The sequence below is a fragment of the Arachis duranensis genome, chromosome 9 (genome assembly GCF_000817695.3).
Source record: "Arachis duranensis cultivar V14167 chromosome 9, aradu.V14167.gnm2.J7QH, whole genome shotgun sequence".
NCBI lineage: Eukaryota > Viridiplantae > Streptophyta > Magnoliopsida > Fabales > Fabaceae > Arachis > Arachis duranensis.
In genome coordinates this window covers 97,404,508-97,418,856 of record NC_029780.3, presented here as the reverse complement: position 1 = coordinate 97,418,856, position 14,349 = coordinate 97,404,508, and the positions used below count along the sequence as shown (strand labels likewise).

Here is a 14,349-nt window from a genome sequence, read left to right as displayed (position 1 = left end):
CGGATCACTTGAGGAAGCTGAAGTTTGGCGCCAACTCAAAAGAAGTTTCCAGAAAGCACGCTGCCATCTCCACACCGAACTTGAAGTTCTTCAAGTTAGGTGCCAGCTCAAAGCCTCCAAAGAGAAATCGCACTGCCATCTCCACGCTGAACTTGAGTTTTCTCAAGTTTGGCACCAACACAAGAATTTCAAGGAAAGCTGCATGCACCAACCTCACGCCAAACTTGAGTTCACTCAAGTTTGGCGCCACAAGCGAAGAAGTAAAGGGGAACTTGCTGCCTAGTCCACGCCGAACTTGGATTCTTCCAAGTTCAGTGTCAACTCTTCTAACCCAAGTAGTCCCCATTCATGTTTAAAGGTTGCACAAATCAATTAAATTAATTTTGATTTAAACTTTTATTAGTTTTAGAATTAGGAAAGGATATTATTTAGTTTTTAGGAAATATATTTTACATTAATTAGGATTAGATATAAAAGGGAAAAGAATCAGCCCTTCGGGCTCCTCTCTTCTCTTTTACCTGATTCTACAATTTACAATTTTTCTGAATCCTAGTTTTCTCTTTGAACCATGAGCAACTAAACCTCCACTGTTATGGTTAGGAGTTGTGTCTATTGTATGGATTGATACTATTATTTTTCTATTTTAATTCATGTACTGATTTATAATTCAAGAATTATTTTATTTTATTTTATGAATCTGGGTGGAACAGAAGTATGACCTTGGTTCTAATTGAGTTCTTGTATAACTTGGAAAAGCTCTTTACTTGAAAATCAGCTTGAAAACAAATTTTCTTAAATTCTAATTATATGGACTTAACGGGATATGTGACATATAATCCTCTTATATTTGGGTAATTAGGATTTTTCTGGCATATAAACTAGAATTGAACTTCACCCTCTAATTGGAATTAAGTGACCAAGGAATTGGCGGTTGATGAATTTTAGAGGAGACTAAAAAGATCTAAGGAATTAGGGTATAGTCACATATAGTTTGCCATGAATTAAATCCTGCATGATTAAAATAGTTAGTGAGAAAAGTCAATCCGGAAAATAGATAACTTTGAAGCCTTAACTGTTTCTCCATATATTATTCACAACTTATTTACTGCTTGCTTTCTAATATTCTGAATCTACTTTTAATGCTTTTAAACCTTCAAACACCATTTTCTGTTTGTCTAACTAAGTAAATCACTTAACCATTGTTGCTTAATCTATCAATCCTCGTGGGATCGATCCTCATTCACTTGAGGTACACTTGGTACGACCCGGTGCACTTGCTGGTTCTTTCCCTTTGCTGTTAGAGACAGAGCTAAAATATGGTTGGATTCTTAACCTAAAGAGAGCTTAGACTCTTGGAAAAAGTTGCTCAATACTTTCTTGGCCAAATTCTTTCCTCCTCAAAAGATGAGCAAAATTAGAGTGGAAATTCAAACCTTCAGACAAAAAGAATGTGAATCCCTCTATGAAGCTTGGGAAAGATACAAGCAACTGATCAGGAGATGTCCTCCTGATATGCTCTCAGAATGGTCTATCCTAGGAATTTTTTAGGATGGTCTTTCTGAGATGTTGATAAACCACTATTTTATGGTTTATTTTGTATTGAATTAAATGGATTTTATCAATTATTCTCACACTTATTCATATAATTCACATGTTTTATATTTTCCTTCCTAATTTTGTACTATGATTGAAAACATGCTTCTTTGGCCTTAAATTTGCTAATTTTAATCATCTCTTCTTACCATTCGATGCCGTGATATATTTGTTGAGTGTTTTCAGGTTTTATAGGGTACTAATGGCTTAGAAGATGGAAAGGAAGCATGTAAAAGTGGAAAGAACACAAGAAATTAAGGATTTCAGATTCTGGTAGCGACGCGTACGCATGGACTATGCATACACGTGACAGATGCAGCAGACAAATGACGCGCACGCGTGGCTAACGCCTACGCGTGGCTAGTGAAAATTCTAGCGACGCGTAACGCGTGGATGATGCGTACGCGTAACGAGCGTCACGTGCTGCAATCAACAGAAAATACTGGGGGCGATTTCTAGGCTGCTTTTGACCCAGTTTCTGGTCCGAAAATATAGATTAGAGGCTGTAGAGTGGAGCTGGAAAGGAGGAAGCATTCGCTTTTTATTTATTCACAATTTTTAGGTTTTAGATGTAGGTTTCTAGAGAGAGAAGCTCTCCCCTCTCTCTAGGTTTTAGGGTTTTTAGTTTTAGTTCTTCTCAAATTCAGATTTCTACCTTGCTTTAATTTAGTTTTCTTCTACTTTTATTTGTTCTAGTACTTTGGTTTATCTACTTCTCTTATTAGTTTCCTTACACTGCCAATTTATTTTATGAATTCTTCTTGTTTTCTTTAATCCATATTAATGCAATTTATGTTTACATGTTTATGATTACATTCTTTAATTTGTTGTTATTGTTTCCTCTTGCAATTGTTAGTCTTAGATTTTGCTATGTCTTGTTAATTTTCCATATTTCTATTTCATGCCTTCCAAGTATTTGATAAAATTCTTGGTTGGATTTTAAATTAGATTTTTGTATTCTTAGCTTGGATTGAGTAATTTAGAGACTCTTGTGTTGTCAAAGTCTCTTATTGATTGGTAATTGAAGATTTTCGGCTAGCTTGAACTTCAATAAGTCTAATCTTTCACTATGAGTTGACTAGGATTTGTGAACTCAAGTTGATTGTATGCACTTGACTTTCCTTCATTGGTTAGAGGTTAACTAAGTGAAGGCAATTTACATTTACCATCACAATTGACGATGATAATTAGGATAGGACTTCTAATTCTCTTTCCTTGCTAAGAGCTTACTTAGTTATTAGTTTATTTTCTTGTCATTTACATTCCTTATTCAACATTTAAAAACCCCAAAAATACTTTTCTATAACCAATAATAAACACACTTCCTTGCAATTCCTTGAGAGACGACCCGAGGTTTGAATACTTCGATTTATTTTATTGGGTTTGTATTTGTGACAAACAATCTAAACTTTGATAGGTTTAATTTTCGGTTTAGAACTATACTTGCAACGTGATATTTTTGTGAAAATCTTTACCGATATTTTTCCTCCGTCAGATATCAAAAATATCATTGGAGAGTTCTACAGGTGGATCACTCCACTTGAAGAAAATGCCTAAAAAGGCAAGAGAACTCATTAAGATGGTTGCAAACAACCTATTCATGCATACCTCTGAGAGAAATTCTGTGAACAATGGGGTCCCTCAGAAGAAAGAAGTTTTTGAAGTTGACATTCTGAATACCATATTGGCTCAGAATAAGATCTTGACCCAGTAGGTCAATATGATCTCGTAGCATTTGACTGGAATGCAAGTTGCAGCTGGCAGCACTCAAGAAGCTTTCTCTAAAGGAGAAGCTTATGATCCTGACCAACCCACCATGGAAGAGGTGAATTATATGGGAGAACCCTATGGAAACACTTACAACCCCTCATGGAGGAATCATCCTAACTTTTCATGGAAGGATCAACAGAAGCCTCAGCAAGGCTTCAATAATAATCAAGGTGAAAGAACCCAGAACAGGTTCAACAACAGACCACCATTCCCATCTTCTCAGGAACATATGGAGAACCCTAAGTAGAGCCTTTCTAACTTGGTCACTATAGTCTCCAACCTCTCCAAGACCACTCATAGTTTCATAACTGAAATAAGATCCTCCATTAGAAATTTAGAGGTACAAGTTAGTCAACTGAGCAAGAGGATCCTTGAGACTCCTCCTGACACTCTTCTTAGTAACACTGAAGTAAACCTAAGAGAAGAGTGCAAGGCCATCACCATAGAGGCTGAGGCCGAATATGGAGAGTTTGGGATGATGTTAAACGCTAGTGAAGAGCATCTCACAGGGCGTTCAAAGCCCAAACATGCACAGAAGCTGGCATTGAACGCCAGTGAGGAAGCCCTCACTAGTCATTCAATGCCCAAAATGGCACTAGATCTGGTGTTGAACGCCAGGAAGGAGGTCCCTTCTGGGCGTTCAATGCCTAACTTGGTAAAGGAACTGGCGTTGAACGCCAGTAAAGGGATGTATGATGGGCATTCAATGCCCAAAGAATCACCAGAACTGGCATTGAACGCCATAATGGCTTGCCTACTGAGTGTTCAGCACCCATTGAAGAAATTCCTATCCAAGAATTAAAGGAAGTCAAGGCTCATATAGAGACCATGGAGGTTCCCTTGCATACACTCCTGCAGTGCATGAGTTCTGATGAACACTCATCCGCTGATGAGGATGATGACACTAGGGAAGAGCAAGTTACTCGGTACCTAGGAGCTCTCATGAAGCTGAATTCCAAGCTATTTGGTACAAAACCTCTGGAGGAAGAACCTCTAGTGCTTACCAAAGAACTAAATGCTTTGGTCTAACAGAACCTAACTCAGAAGCTTTCGGATCCCAAACGCTTCCTAATTCCTTGTACCATAGGCACTATGACCTTTGAGAAGGCAATGTGTGACCTAAGGTCAAGTATAAACCTCATGCCACTCTCTGTAATGGAGAAGCTGGAAATCTTTGAGGTACAAGCTGCAAACATCTCACTAGATATAGTAAACAAATCAATGAAGAAATCATATGGCTTAGTAGAGGATGTCTTGGTGAAGGTTGAAAACCTTTACATCCCTAAAAACTTCATTATCTTAGATACTGGAGAAGATGAGGATGAATCCATCATCCTTGGAAGACCTTTCCTAGTCACTGCCAATGCTATCATTGATGTAGCTAAAGGAGAACTGATTCTACAACTAGGCGAGGATCACATTCTGTTTAAGATGCCTCATCCCAACTCTCCCTCTGAAAAAAGAGAGATAATTGTACAACATTTAGTGTTCCAACCATCTCTTTCAGTGCAGAGCTTTACTAAGCCCCCAAACATCAATTCTAAGTTTGGTGTTGGACAGTCACCAACAAGCACTGAGAACAACGGTACTAAGAAGAAAGTACCTAAAGGCTGGAGGGACAAGAAAGTCCCCACTAAAGGCCTCTCACCTGGCATGAAAGTTTTTTTCACCAAGAAACCAGTCATACCACATACACTAAATCGTGTTCTGTCTCTAGAGCATGTAGAGCTCATCCATGAGAAGATAAGAAGAAAGTTCACTGCAAGGGCAAAATTTTGAGCCCATATCCATCTCCGTAAGGAGCTTACCGTCAAGCTAATAACGTTAAAGAAGCACTTGTTGGGAGGCAACCCAACCCTATTTAGTTATTTCTATTTCCTCTAATTTCTTAAGTTTGTTTTTCTTTACTTATTTCTTTAGGTTCATGATCATGTGCAACAGTCAAAACAAAGACAGAAAGGTTCAACAATGAAAACAGAACACTCTGGATAGAGTGTCTTGCTGGCATTGAATGCCAGCCAAAGGCAGACCCTGGGCGTTCAAACGCCTATGCAGAGGGCAAAGATTCTGAATGCCCTGGCATCTATTTTATTCTTCTTTTACTCTATTCTTCTCTTTTATTTATCTTTGCTCGAGGATGAGCAAAGCTTTTAAATTTGGTGTGGAAAAAGTGTTTCTTTTTGCTTTCCATTACTACTTATGTCACCCAAGGTCAGAGAACCCTCTACAAATAGGAAATGAAAGGCCGTAGCCGCCACCTCCGAATCTTGGGAGACAGAGAGATTCATCACCAAAGCCCACCAAGACTACTTCTATCAAGTAGTGGCAGAGAAGAAGATGATCCCTGAGGTCCCTTTTAAGCTTAAGAAGAATGAGTATCCGAAAATTCGACGAGAGATCCGGAGAAGAGATTGGAAAGTCCTAACTAATCCCATTCAAAAAGTTAGGATCTTAATGGTGCAAGAGTTCTATGCTAATGCATGGGTCATGAAAAACCAAGACATTAGTGTAAACCCAAATCCCAAGAATTGGAGCACCATGGTTCGAGGGAGAATTTTGGACTTTAGTCCGGAAAGTGTGAGGTTGGCGTTCAACTTGCCTTTGATGCAAGGAGAACTGTACCCTTACACTAAGAGAGTCAATTTTGATCAAAGATTGGATCAAGTATTCTCAGACATCTGTGTGGAAGGAGCAAAGTGGAAAAGGGATTCCCAAGGCAATCCCATTCAAATGAGAAGGCTTGACCTCAAACCCTTAGCTAGAGGATGGTTAGAATTCATCCGAGGCTCTATCATCCCCACTAGCAATCGGTCAGAAGTGACCATTGACAGAGCCATCATGATTCATTGCATCATGATTAGGAGTGAGGTGGAAGTACATGAGGTGATACCTCAAGAATTGTACAAGATAGCTGAAAAGCCTTCCACCAAAGCAAGGTTGGCATTCCCTCATCTCATCTGTCACCTATGCAATTCAGCTGGAATTGTCATAGAAGGAGGCATATTCGTTGGGGAGGACAAGCTTATCACTAAGAAGAGGATGGAGCAAACTAGAGAGCATGCACGTGAGCCTATGCAACCGCCTCAGCAAGAAATCCCTAAGATACCTCAGGGGATTCAATTTCCTCCTCAAGGCTATTGGAACCAATTGCATAATTCTCTTGGAGAATTGAACTCTAATATGGAGCAATTGAGGATGGAGCATCAAGAGCATTTTCACATCCTCAATGAACTAAGAGAAGATCAAAGGGCTATGAGGGAAGAATAACAGAGACAAGGACGTGACATTGAAGAGATCAAGCACTACATTGGATCCTCAAGGAGGAGGAGTAGCCGCCATCACTAAGGTGGATTCGTTCTCTTAATCCCCTTTTCTTATGTTATTTTTTTGTTTTCTGTTATGTTTTTATTGTCTGTTCTCGTTCTTATTACATGATCATTTCTATCTATGTCTTAAAGTTATAAAATTTTCCATATATCTCTCACCTTACTTAAAAGAAAATTTTATTTGAAAAGAATTGAGAGATACATGAATTTCGAGTTCTATACTAAGAATAGTCAATTATTTTGATGTGATGGCATTGCTTTTATTTTTTGAATGTATGAATAAACAGTGCATATTTGAAATTGGAATTAAGAATGTTGGCTCTTGAAAGAATGATGAAAAAGAAAAAGTATTATTGGTAATCTGAAGAATCTTAAAAATTAATTCTTGAAGTGAGAAAAAGCAGCAAAAAGAAAAAGAAAAAGCATGTTGCAAAAGTAAAAAAAATAATATATGCATGCGAAAAAAAAAAGAAATAAAATGTAGAAAAAGCCAATATATTTTTAAACCAAAAGGCAAGAGCAAAAAGCCAGTAACCCTTTAAACCAAAAGGCAAGGGTAAAAGAATCCAAGGCTTTGAGCATCAATGGTTAAGAGGGCCTAAAAGGAGTAAAATCTTGGCCTAAGTGGCTCAACCAAGTTGTCCCTAACTATATGCCTGTGGTGTGAAGGTGTCAAGTAAAAAAGCTTGAGACTGAGCAGTTAAAGTCGTGATCCAAAGCAAAAAGAGTGTGCTTAAGAACTCTGGACACCTCTATCTGGGAATTCTAGCAAAGCTGAATCACAATCCAAAAGGGTTCACCCAGTTAAGTGTCTGTGGCATTTATATATCCGGTGGTAATACTAGAAAATAAAGTGCTTAGGGCCACGGCCAAGACTCTAAAAGCTTTGTTCAAGAATAAAAAAGAACAAAACTAGGAGAGTCAATGATATCATCTAGATTCTATGTTCCTAAAGAGACCAACACTTCTGAGTTTCAATGGATAGTGAGATGCCAAAACTATTCAGAAGCAAAAAGCTACTAAGTCCCGCTCATATAATTGAAACTGAGCTTCATTGGAAACTCTGAGATTTATTGTACCTTACTCTTCTTTTTATCCTACTTTGTTTTTAGTTGCTTGGGGACAAGCAACAGTTTAAGTTTGGTGTTGTGATGAGCAGATATTTTATATGCTTTTTGCCATCATTTTTATATAGTTTTTAGTTGTTTGTTTAAGTTGTATTAAGTTTTCATAGGTTTTAGTGAAAATTAATATTTTTGGATTCTACTTTGAGTTTGTGTCTTTTTATGAAATTTCAGGTGTTTTCTGGTTGAAATTGAGGAGCTGGAGCAAAAGTCTGATTCAGAGGCAAAGAAAGCACTGCAGATGCTGTCATGATCTGATCTCTTTGCACTTGAAAGAACTTTTCTGGAGCTACAGAATTTTAAATGGAGCGTTCTCAACGGCTATGGAAAGCTAACATCTAGAGATTTCCAATAATGTATAATAGTTCATACTTTGCTTCAGTATTGAGGGCTGAAAATTGGGGTTCAACGCTAGCCACTTGCCCTATTATGGCATCCAGCGCCAAAGGAGAAGAGACCAGCATCCAATGCCCAAGAAGGACCCCGTAGCCAATGTTCAATGCCCTAAAGGCCTTCTAGAACATGGATTTCAATCAAGCTCATCCCAAACACTCACCAAATAGGCCCAGAAGTGGATTTTAGCACTAAAAGACTGTTTTACCATTCCTATGTAATCCTTAGTCATTAGCTTAGTATTTAGTTGAGAACTTTTACAGACTCAGAAGGGGACCTGTAATATTTTCATTTATCATTGTATTTTCTATCAGTATGAGTTTCTAAACTTCCTAGGTTGAAGGAAGGAGCTCAGCTGAGTTTTATGGATTAATAAAGTACTACTATTCTATCTCAATATGTGTTTGATTCTCTATTCTAAGATGTATATCCGTTCTTCATCATTATGAATGCATTGAACCGGCACAAGGTTATCTCATTCAACATGGGTTCAGAGTGAGTCTTTCATCGGACAATGATGAACCACTAGCTAGATCATACATCTCTTAGACCGCTAATTCACGACTTTGTTGGAGACTTCTCGAGACATCAATTCAGTCGAGGTACGAGGAGATTAGATCTTTATGGTAGAGGCTAGAACCAAAGGCGCAACATTTTTTGATCTAGAAGATTCGACCTTGTCTGTGTTATTTTGAGTAGGATCACTAAGGAGAATGAACTGCAGGAGCTTCACCCTCAATCAAACTGGATCCGCACTAACCTTGGGGTTCAGATATGGAGGAGTATTGACGATCCATTAGGAAAGGCATTGATCACATACAGCCTGCCATAGAAGAAATCATTCACTGTTGGAATAGACAGTAAGACCGGAATAATCCAAAAGAACAGAGCATCTTCAAGCCTCAACCATCTTCATATCACTGCATTCACCATCAACTGAGTAACTTGTGTACGAAATTGTGATCTCACTTTTCACAACTCTGCACAACTAACCAGCAAGTGCACTGGATCGTCCAAGTAATACCTTACGTGAGTAAGGGTCGATCCCACGGAGATTGCCGGCTTGAAGCAAGCTATGGTTATCTTGTAACTCTTAGTCAGGAGATTAATGATAAAAAGGATTTTGTTGCAAATTGTAAAAGAGCATGAAATGAATGATACTTGTTATTCAGTAATAGAGAACAGGTTAAGGTTTCAGAGATGCTCTATCTTCTGAATCTCTGCTTTTCTACTGTCTTCCTCTCTCAAACGCGCAAGGCTCCTTCTATGGTAGGCTGTATGTTGGTGGATCACCGTTGTCAATGGCTACTATCCGTCTTCTCAGTGAAAATGGTCCAGGTACAATTTCTGTATGGCTAATCATCTGTTGGTTCTCACTTGTGTCGGAATAGGATCTCTTTATCCTTTTGCACACTGTCAAGCGCCCAACATTTGTGAGTTTGAAGCTCGTCACAGTCATCCCTTCCTAGACCCTACTTGAAATACCACAGACAAGGTTTAGACTTTCAGGATCTCAAGATGCTGCCAATTGGTTCTAGCCTCTACCATAATGGTTCTAATCTCACGGATTCGAATGCTCTGTTGTCAGGAGAGGCAAGTCAAACTCGTGGATCAGAAACCCAAGAGATACGCACTCAAGCTGTCGCCCAATGACTACGTTGAGCTCAGATAGAATAGAAGTAGTTGTCAAGCATGCATTCATAAGTTTGAGAATGATGATGATTGTCATGGATCATCACATTCATCCTATTCAAGAACGAGTGAGTATCTTAGAACGGAAGCAAGCGTGATTGAATAGAAAACAGTAGTAATTGCATTAATTCATTGAAGCACAGCAGAGCTCCTCACCCCCACCTATGGGGTTTAGAGACTCATGCCATAGAAGATACAATATGAAATGAAAAAAATGTCATCAGTCCTCAATGAATCTCTAAAAGTAGTTTTTATACTAAACTAGTATTCTAGGTTTACAAAAAAATGAGTAACTAACTGTAGAGAGTGCAGAAATCCACTTCCGGTGTCCACTTGGTGAGTGTTTGGGCTGAGCTTTGAAGCTTTCACATGCATAGGCCATTCATGGAGTTAAACGCCAGCTTTGGTTCCAGTTTGGGCATTTAACTCCAGTTTTGGTTCCAGTTCTGGCATTTTACGCCAGAAAAGGGTTTTTAGCTGGCGTTTAATGCCAGTTTGGGCCATCAAATCTCGGGCAAAGTATGAACTATTAAACATTGCTGGAAAGCCCAAGATGTATACTTTCCAACTCAATTGAGAGTGCACCAATTGGGATTCTGTAGCTCCAGCAAATCTATTTCGAGTGCAGGAGGGTCAGAATCCAACAACATCTGCAGTCCTTTCTCAGCCTCTGAATCAGATTTTTGCTCAGGTCCCTCAATTTCATCCAAAAAATACTTGAAATTACAGAAAAATACACAAACCCATAGTGAAGTCCAGAAATGTGATTTTTTGAATAAAAATTAATAAAAAATATCAAAAAGTGAATAAAACATGCTAAAACTGTATGAAAACACTACCAAAAAGCGTATAAAATATCCGCTCATCACAACACCAAACTTAAACTGTTGCTTGTCCCCAAGAAACTAGACAAATAAAATAGGATAAAAGAAGATTATGGTGTAATAACATCTCAGAGTCTTTAATGAAGCTCAAATTCAAATTAGATGAGTGGGGCTTAGAGCTTTTTGCTTCTGAATAGTTTTGCCATCTCATTTTATCCTTTGAAGTTCAGAATGATTGGCATCCATAGGAACTCAGAATTCAGATAGTATTATTGATTCTCCTAGTTAAGTATGTTGATTCTTGAACACAGCTACTTATGAGTCTTGGCTGTGACCCTAAGCATCTTGTTTTCCAGTATTACCACCGGATACATAAATGCCACAGACACATAACTGAGTGAACCTTTTCAGATTGTGACTCAGCTTTGCTAGAGTCCCCAGTTAGAGATGTCCAGAGTTCTTAAGCACACTCTTTTGCTTTGGATCACGACTTTAACCACTCAGTCCCAAGCTTTTCACTTGGACCTTCATGACACAAGCACAATGTTAGGGACAGCTTGATTTAGCAGCTTAGGCCAGGATTTTATTCCTCTAGGCCCTCCTATCCACTGATGCTCAAAGCCTTGGATCCTCTTTACCCTTTGAAGTTAGGATTTTTGCTGGTAAAGAATTTTCTAAAAATAGTCGCATTGTAGATATAGATTCTAAACCAACAGAAATCCCTTCGTGCAAACGTTTTGGTTGTCACAAGTAACAAACCCCTTTAAAATTGATAATCGAATATTTAAACCTCGGGTCGTCTTCTCAAGGAATTGCAGGGAGGTATGTTCTTATTATTGGTTATGGAAAAACAGTGTTTGGGGTTGAAAAAGGTTTCAAGCAAGAGAAATAGATTACAGAATTGATAAATTAATAACTAATAAAATTTTTGGCAAAGTATTATAACTGGAAGTCCTATCCTTATCAATTGTGATGAGAATTGGATTTTAATCCCACTTAGTTAACCTTTACTAAAGCAAAGTAAAGTCAAGTGAAATAATTAGTTTGATCCTCAAGTCCTAGTCAATCCCTATGGGAAGACTAGCTTTAGAGCGATCTGCCAATTTCAATCACTGCTTTATTTGATAATTCAAGAGTTACCAATTATTTAACTCAAGCCAAGAGGGAAAATTCTAAATTAAATTAAAGACATCGTAATTGAATAAAGCAATCATAAATCTGAAAATACCTCAAATTATATTAAATATAAATATCAAATGTAACATGGAAAAGTTCATAGACAAATAAAAGAGAAAATAAATAAAAAGAAACATTGAACCTGGGATCGAGAGTCACTCCTAAAACTAAGAGAAGTCCTAAATCCCTATCCTAAGAGAGAGAGAGAGAGAGGAGAGAACCTCTCTCCAAACTAAACCAAAATCATGAATTGAAACTAAAACTGCCAGCTCTCCCCGAATGGATGCATTTTCCCACTTCATAACCTCTGGTCCATGCCTTCTAGACTTGGATTTGGGCCAAAAGGGCTTCAGAATTCGCTATGAGCATTTTATGCAATTCTTGGTGCGTGGCCTCTGTCACGCGTCTGCGTGGGTCACGCGGTCACGTCGATTGGAGTTTTTCTTATCGCACAGTCACGTCAGTCATGAGCCGCGTCATAGGTGCTCTTCTTTAGGTGCGCGGTCGCGTCAGTCATGCGGCCGCGTCACTGCTTCTTCGCGCTTGGCATGCGGCCGTGTCGTCCATACGGTCGCGTGGATGCCAGTTTTTCCAAAACTCCATTTTACGATTTCCTTCCATTTTTGCATGTTTCCTTTTCCATCCTTTAAGTCATTCCCGCCTTAGAAGATCTGAAACTACTCAACACACTAATCATGGCATCGAATGGAAATAAAGGTAATTAAAATAATTAATTCTAAAGCATAGAAAACATGTTTTTCACATACATCACATAATAAGGAAGGGAAAGTAAAACCATGCAATTAATAGGAATAAGTGGGTGAAGGATTGAATAAATCACTCAAACTAAGCACAAAATATATCATAAAATATGGGTTTATCACCCTTGCCTTTTAGTTTAAAGGGTTATTGGCTTTTTCTGCTTGCTTTTTCTTTTTCTTTCTTTTTTTGCCTATATATATATATATTTTTTTTCGCAAGCTTTGTATTTTTCACTGCTTTTTCTTGCTTCAAGAATCAATTTTATGATTTTTAAGATTATCAATAACATTTCTCTTTTTTCATTATTTTTCAAGAGCCAACAATTTTAACATTCTTAAACTTCACTATAAAAAATATGCACTGTTCAAGCATTCATTCAGAGAGCTAAAGTAATGCTGCCACATATAAATAATTTGAATTTTTCTTATTTTGTACTCAAAATATTTGCACCCTTGCTCTTCTAAAAAAAAATCTACTATTTTATTCATGTTTGATGATGATAAGAGGAGTAAATTATGCCCAAATTGATAAAAATAATACTAATGCTCATGCAACTCTAATACTAATACTCATGCAATCCTAAAATAGGTCTCTAATAACAGAAGTTATCACAGAGTTAGGACTCAACAACCTTTATTTTGAGAGAGAGGTGCTCCCTCAATCTGTGGGATGGCTAGCTCATCAAAGGACAGCTTCTGGTGCTTTAGCTCCTGTATCTCACTCCCATGCTTCTCCTGTTTTTTGAGCAGGTTGCAGAGCATGCTGTTTTGATTCTACTGCTCTTCTTTGAGTTGATCCATAATTTCTTGCAGCTTGGTGACAAATGCTTCTAAGCAGGCCCAACAGTCAAATTGAGGAATTTCTGAGAGGAGTGATGAGCGGATAATTTATACGCTTTTTGGCATTGTTTTTAGGTAGTTTTTAGTAGGATCTAGCTACTTTTAGGGATGTTTTCATTAGTTTTTGTTCCGAGGGTTACCTGAAACTGTAGGTTGATCTCGGACGAGATCTTCTGTGCTGGTCGGAGCTGTTGTGTCCGACTTGTTGATGGTGGCTGGAGCCGCCGTGTCCGACTTGTTGGACTTGGTGGTGGTGCTGATCCTTCAAGAGGTCGGTCAGCTTGTTGCTAAACATCCCGGGTCGGACAGCTTGACCCAGGGTATGAACAGTGCCCCTGCTTGAGTTCGATCTTTCCATGAGATCGTGTTTTTCAGAGCTTCGATCTCTTTGGAAGTCGTGCTCAAGCATCTGTCTGGCTTGTTTCTTCATTGCTTCGCAATCTTTGCAGATTTTCTAGAGGTTTGGTACTTCATAGTCCAACATCTTTTGAGTGGTAGTGCGGGTTTTCTACCCTTGCCTTCTGGATCACGCCTTGCTTTAAGTTTGTGTTGACAACCTTCTGCTTTGACAAAGTTATCCTTGCGGCTTGATATCCGAGCTTTTAGTGACTTGTCCCATGAATTTTTAGTGTTCTTTATATAGAACCTTTTTTTTTTTAGTCTTGGATGATGTTCGTAGCGCTGTTTGAGATTGTGCCTTTTTTTGAGTGGAGTTGTATCCCTTTTGGCTAAGCACATTTGAGCCTTAAGTTGTTTCCCAACCTTTTGGTTTGTTCATTTTTTTTGAAGTCATACTTGCGCCTCTTCTTTATCTAACGTCGACCTGTATGACTTTGCCCCTGCTTGAGTT

At 38.4% G+C, this 14,349-nt stretch overlaps 1 non-coding gene across 1 annotated transcript; it reads right to left on the bottom strand.

The window, feature by feature from the left end:
• Nucleotides 1-1,410: 1,410 nt before the first annotated feature.
• On the bottom strand, nt 1,411-1,517 carry LOC127741929 (small nucleolar RNA R71). Its single transcript, XR_008003117.1, has one exon. It is a non-coding gene; the product is annotated as a small nucleolar RNA R71 (small nucleolar RNA).
• Between the last annotated feature and the right edge of the window lie 12,832 nt (nt 1,518-14,349).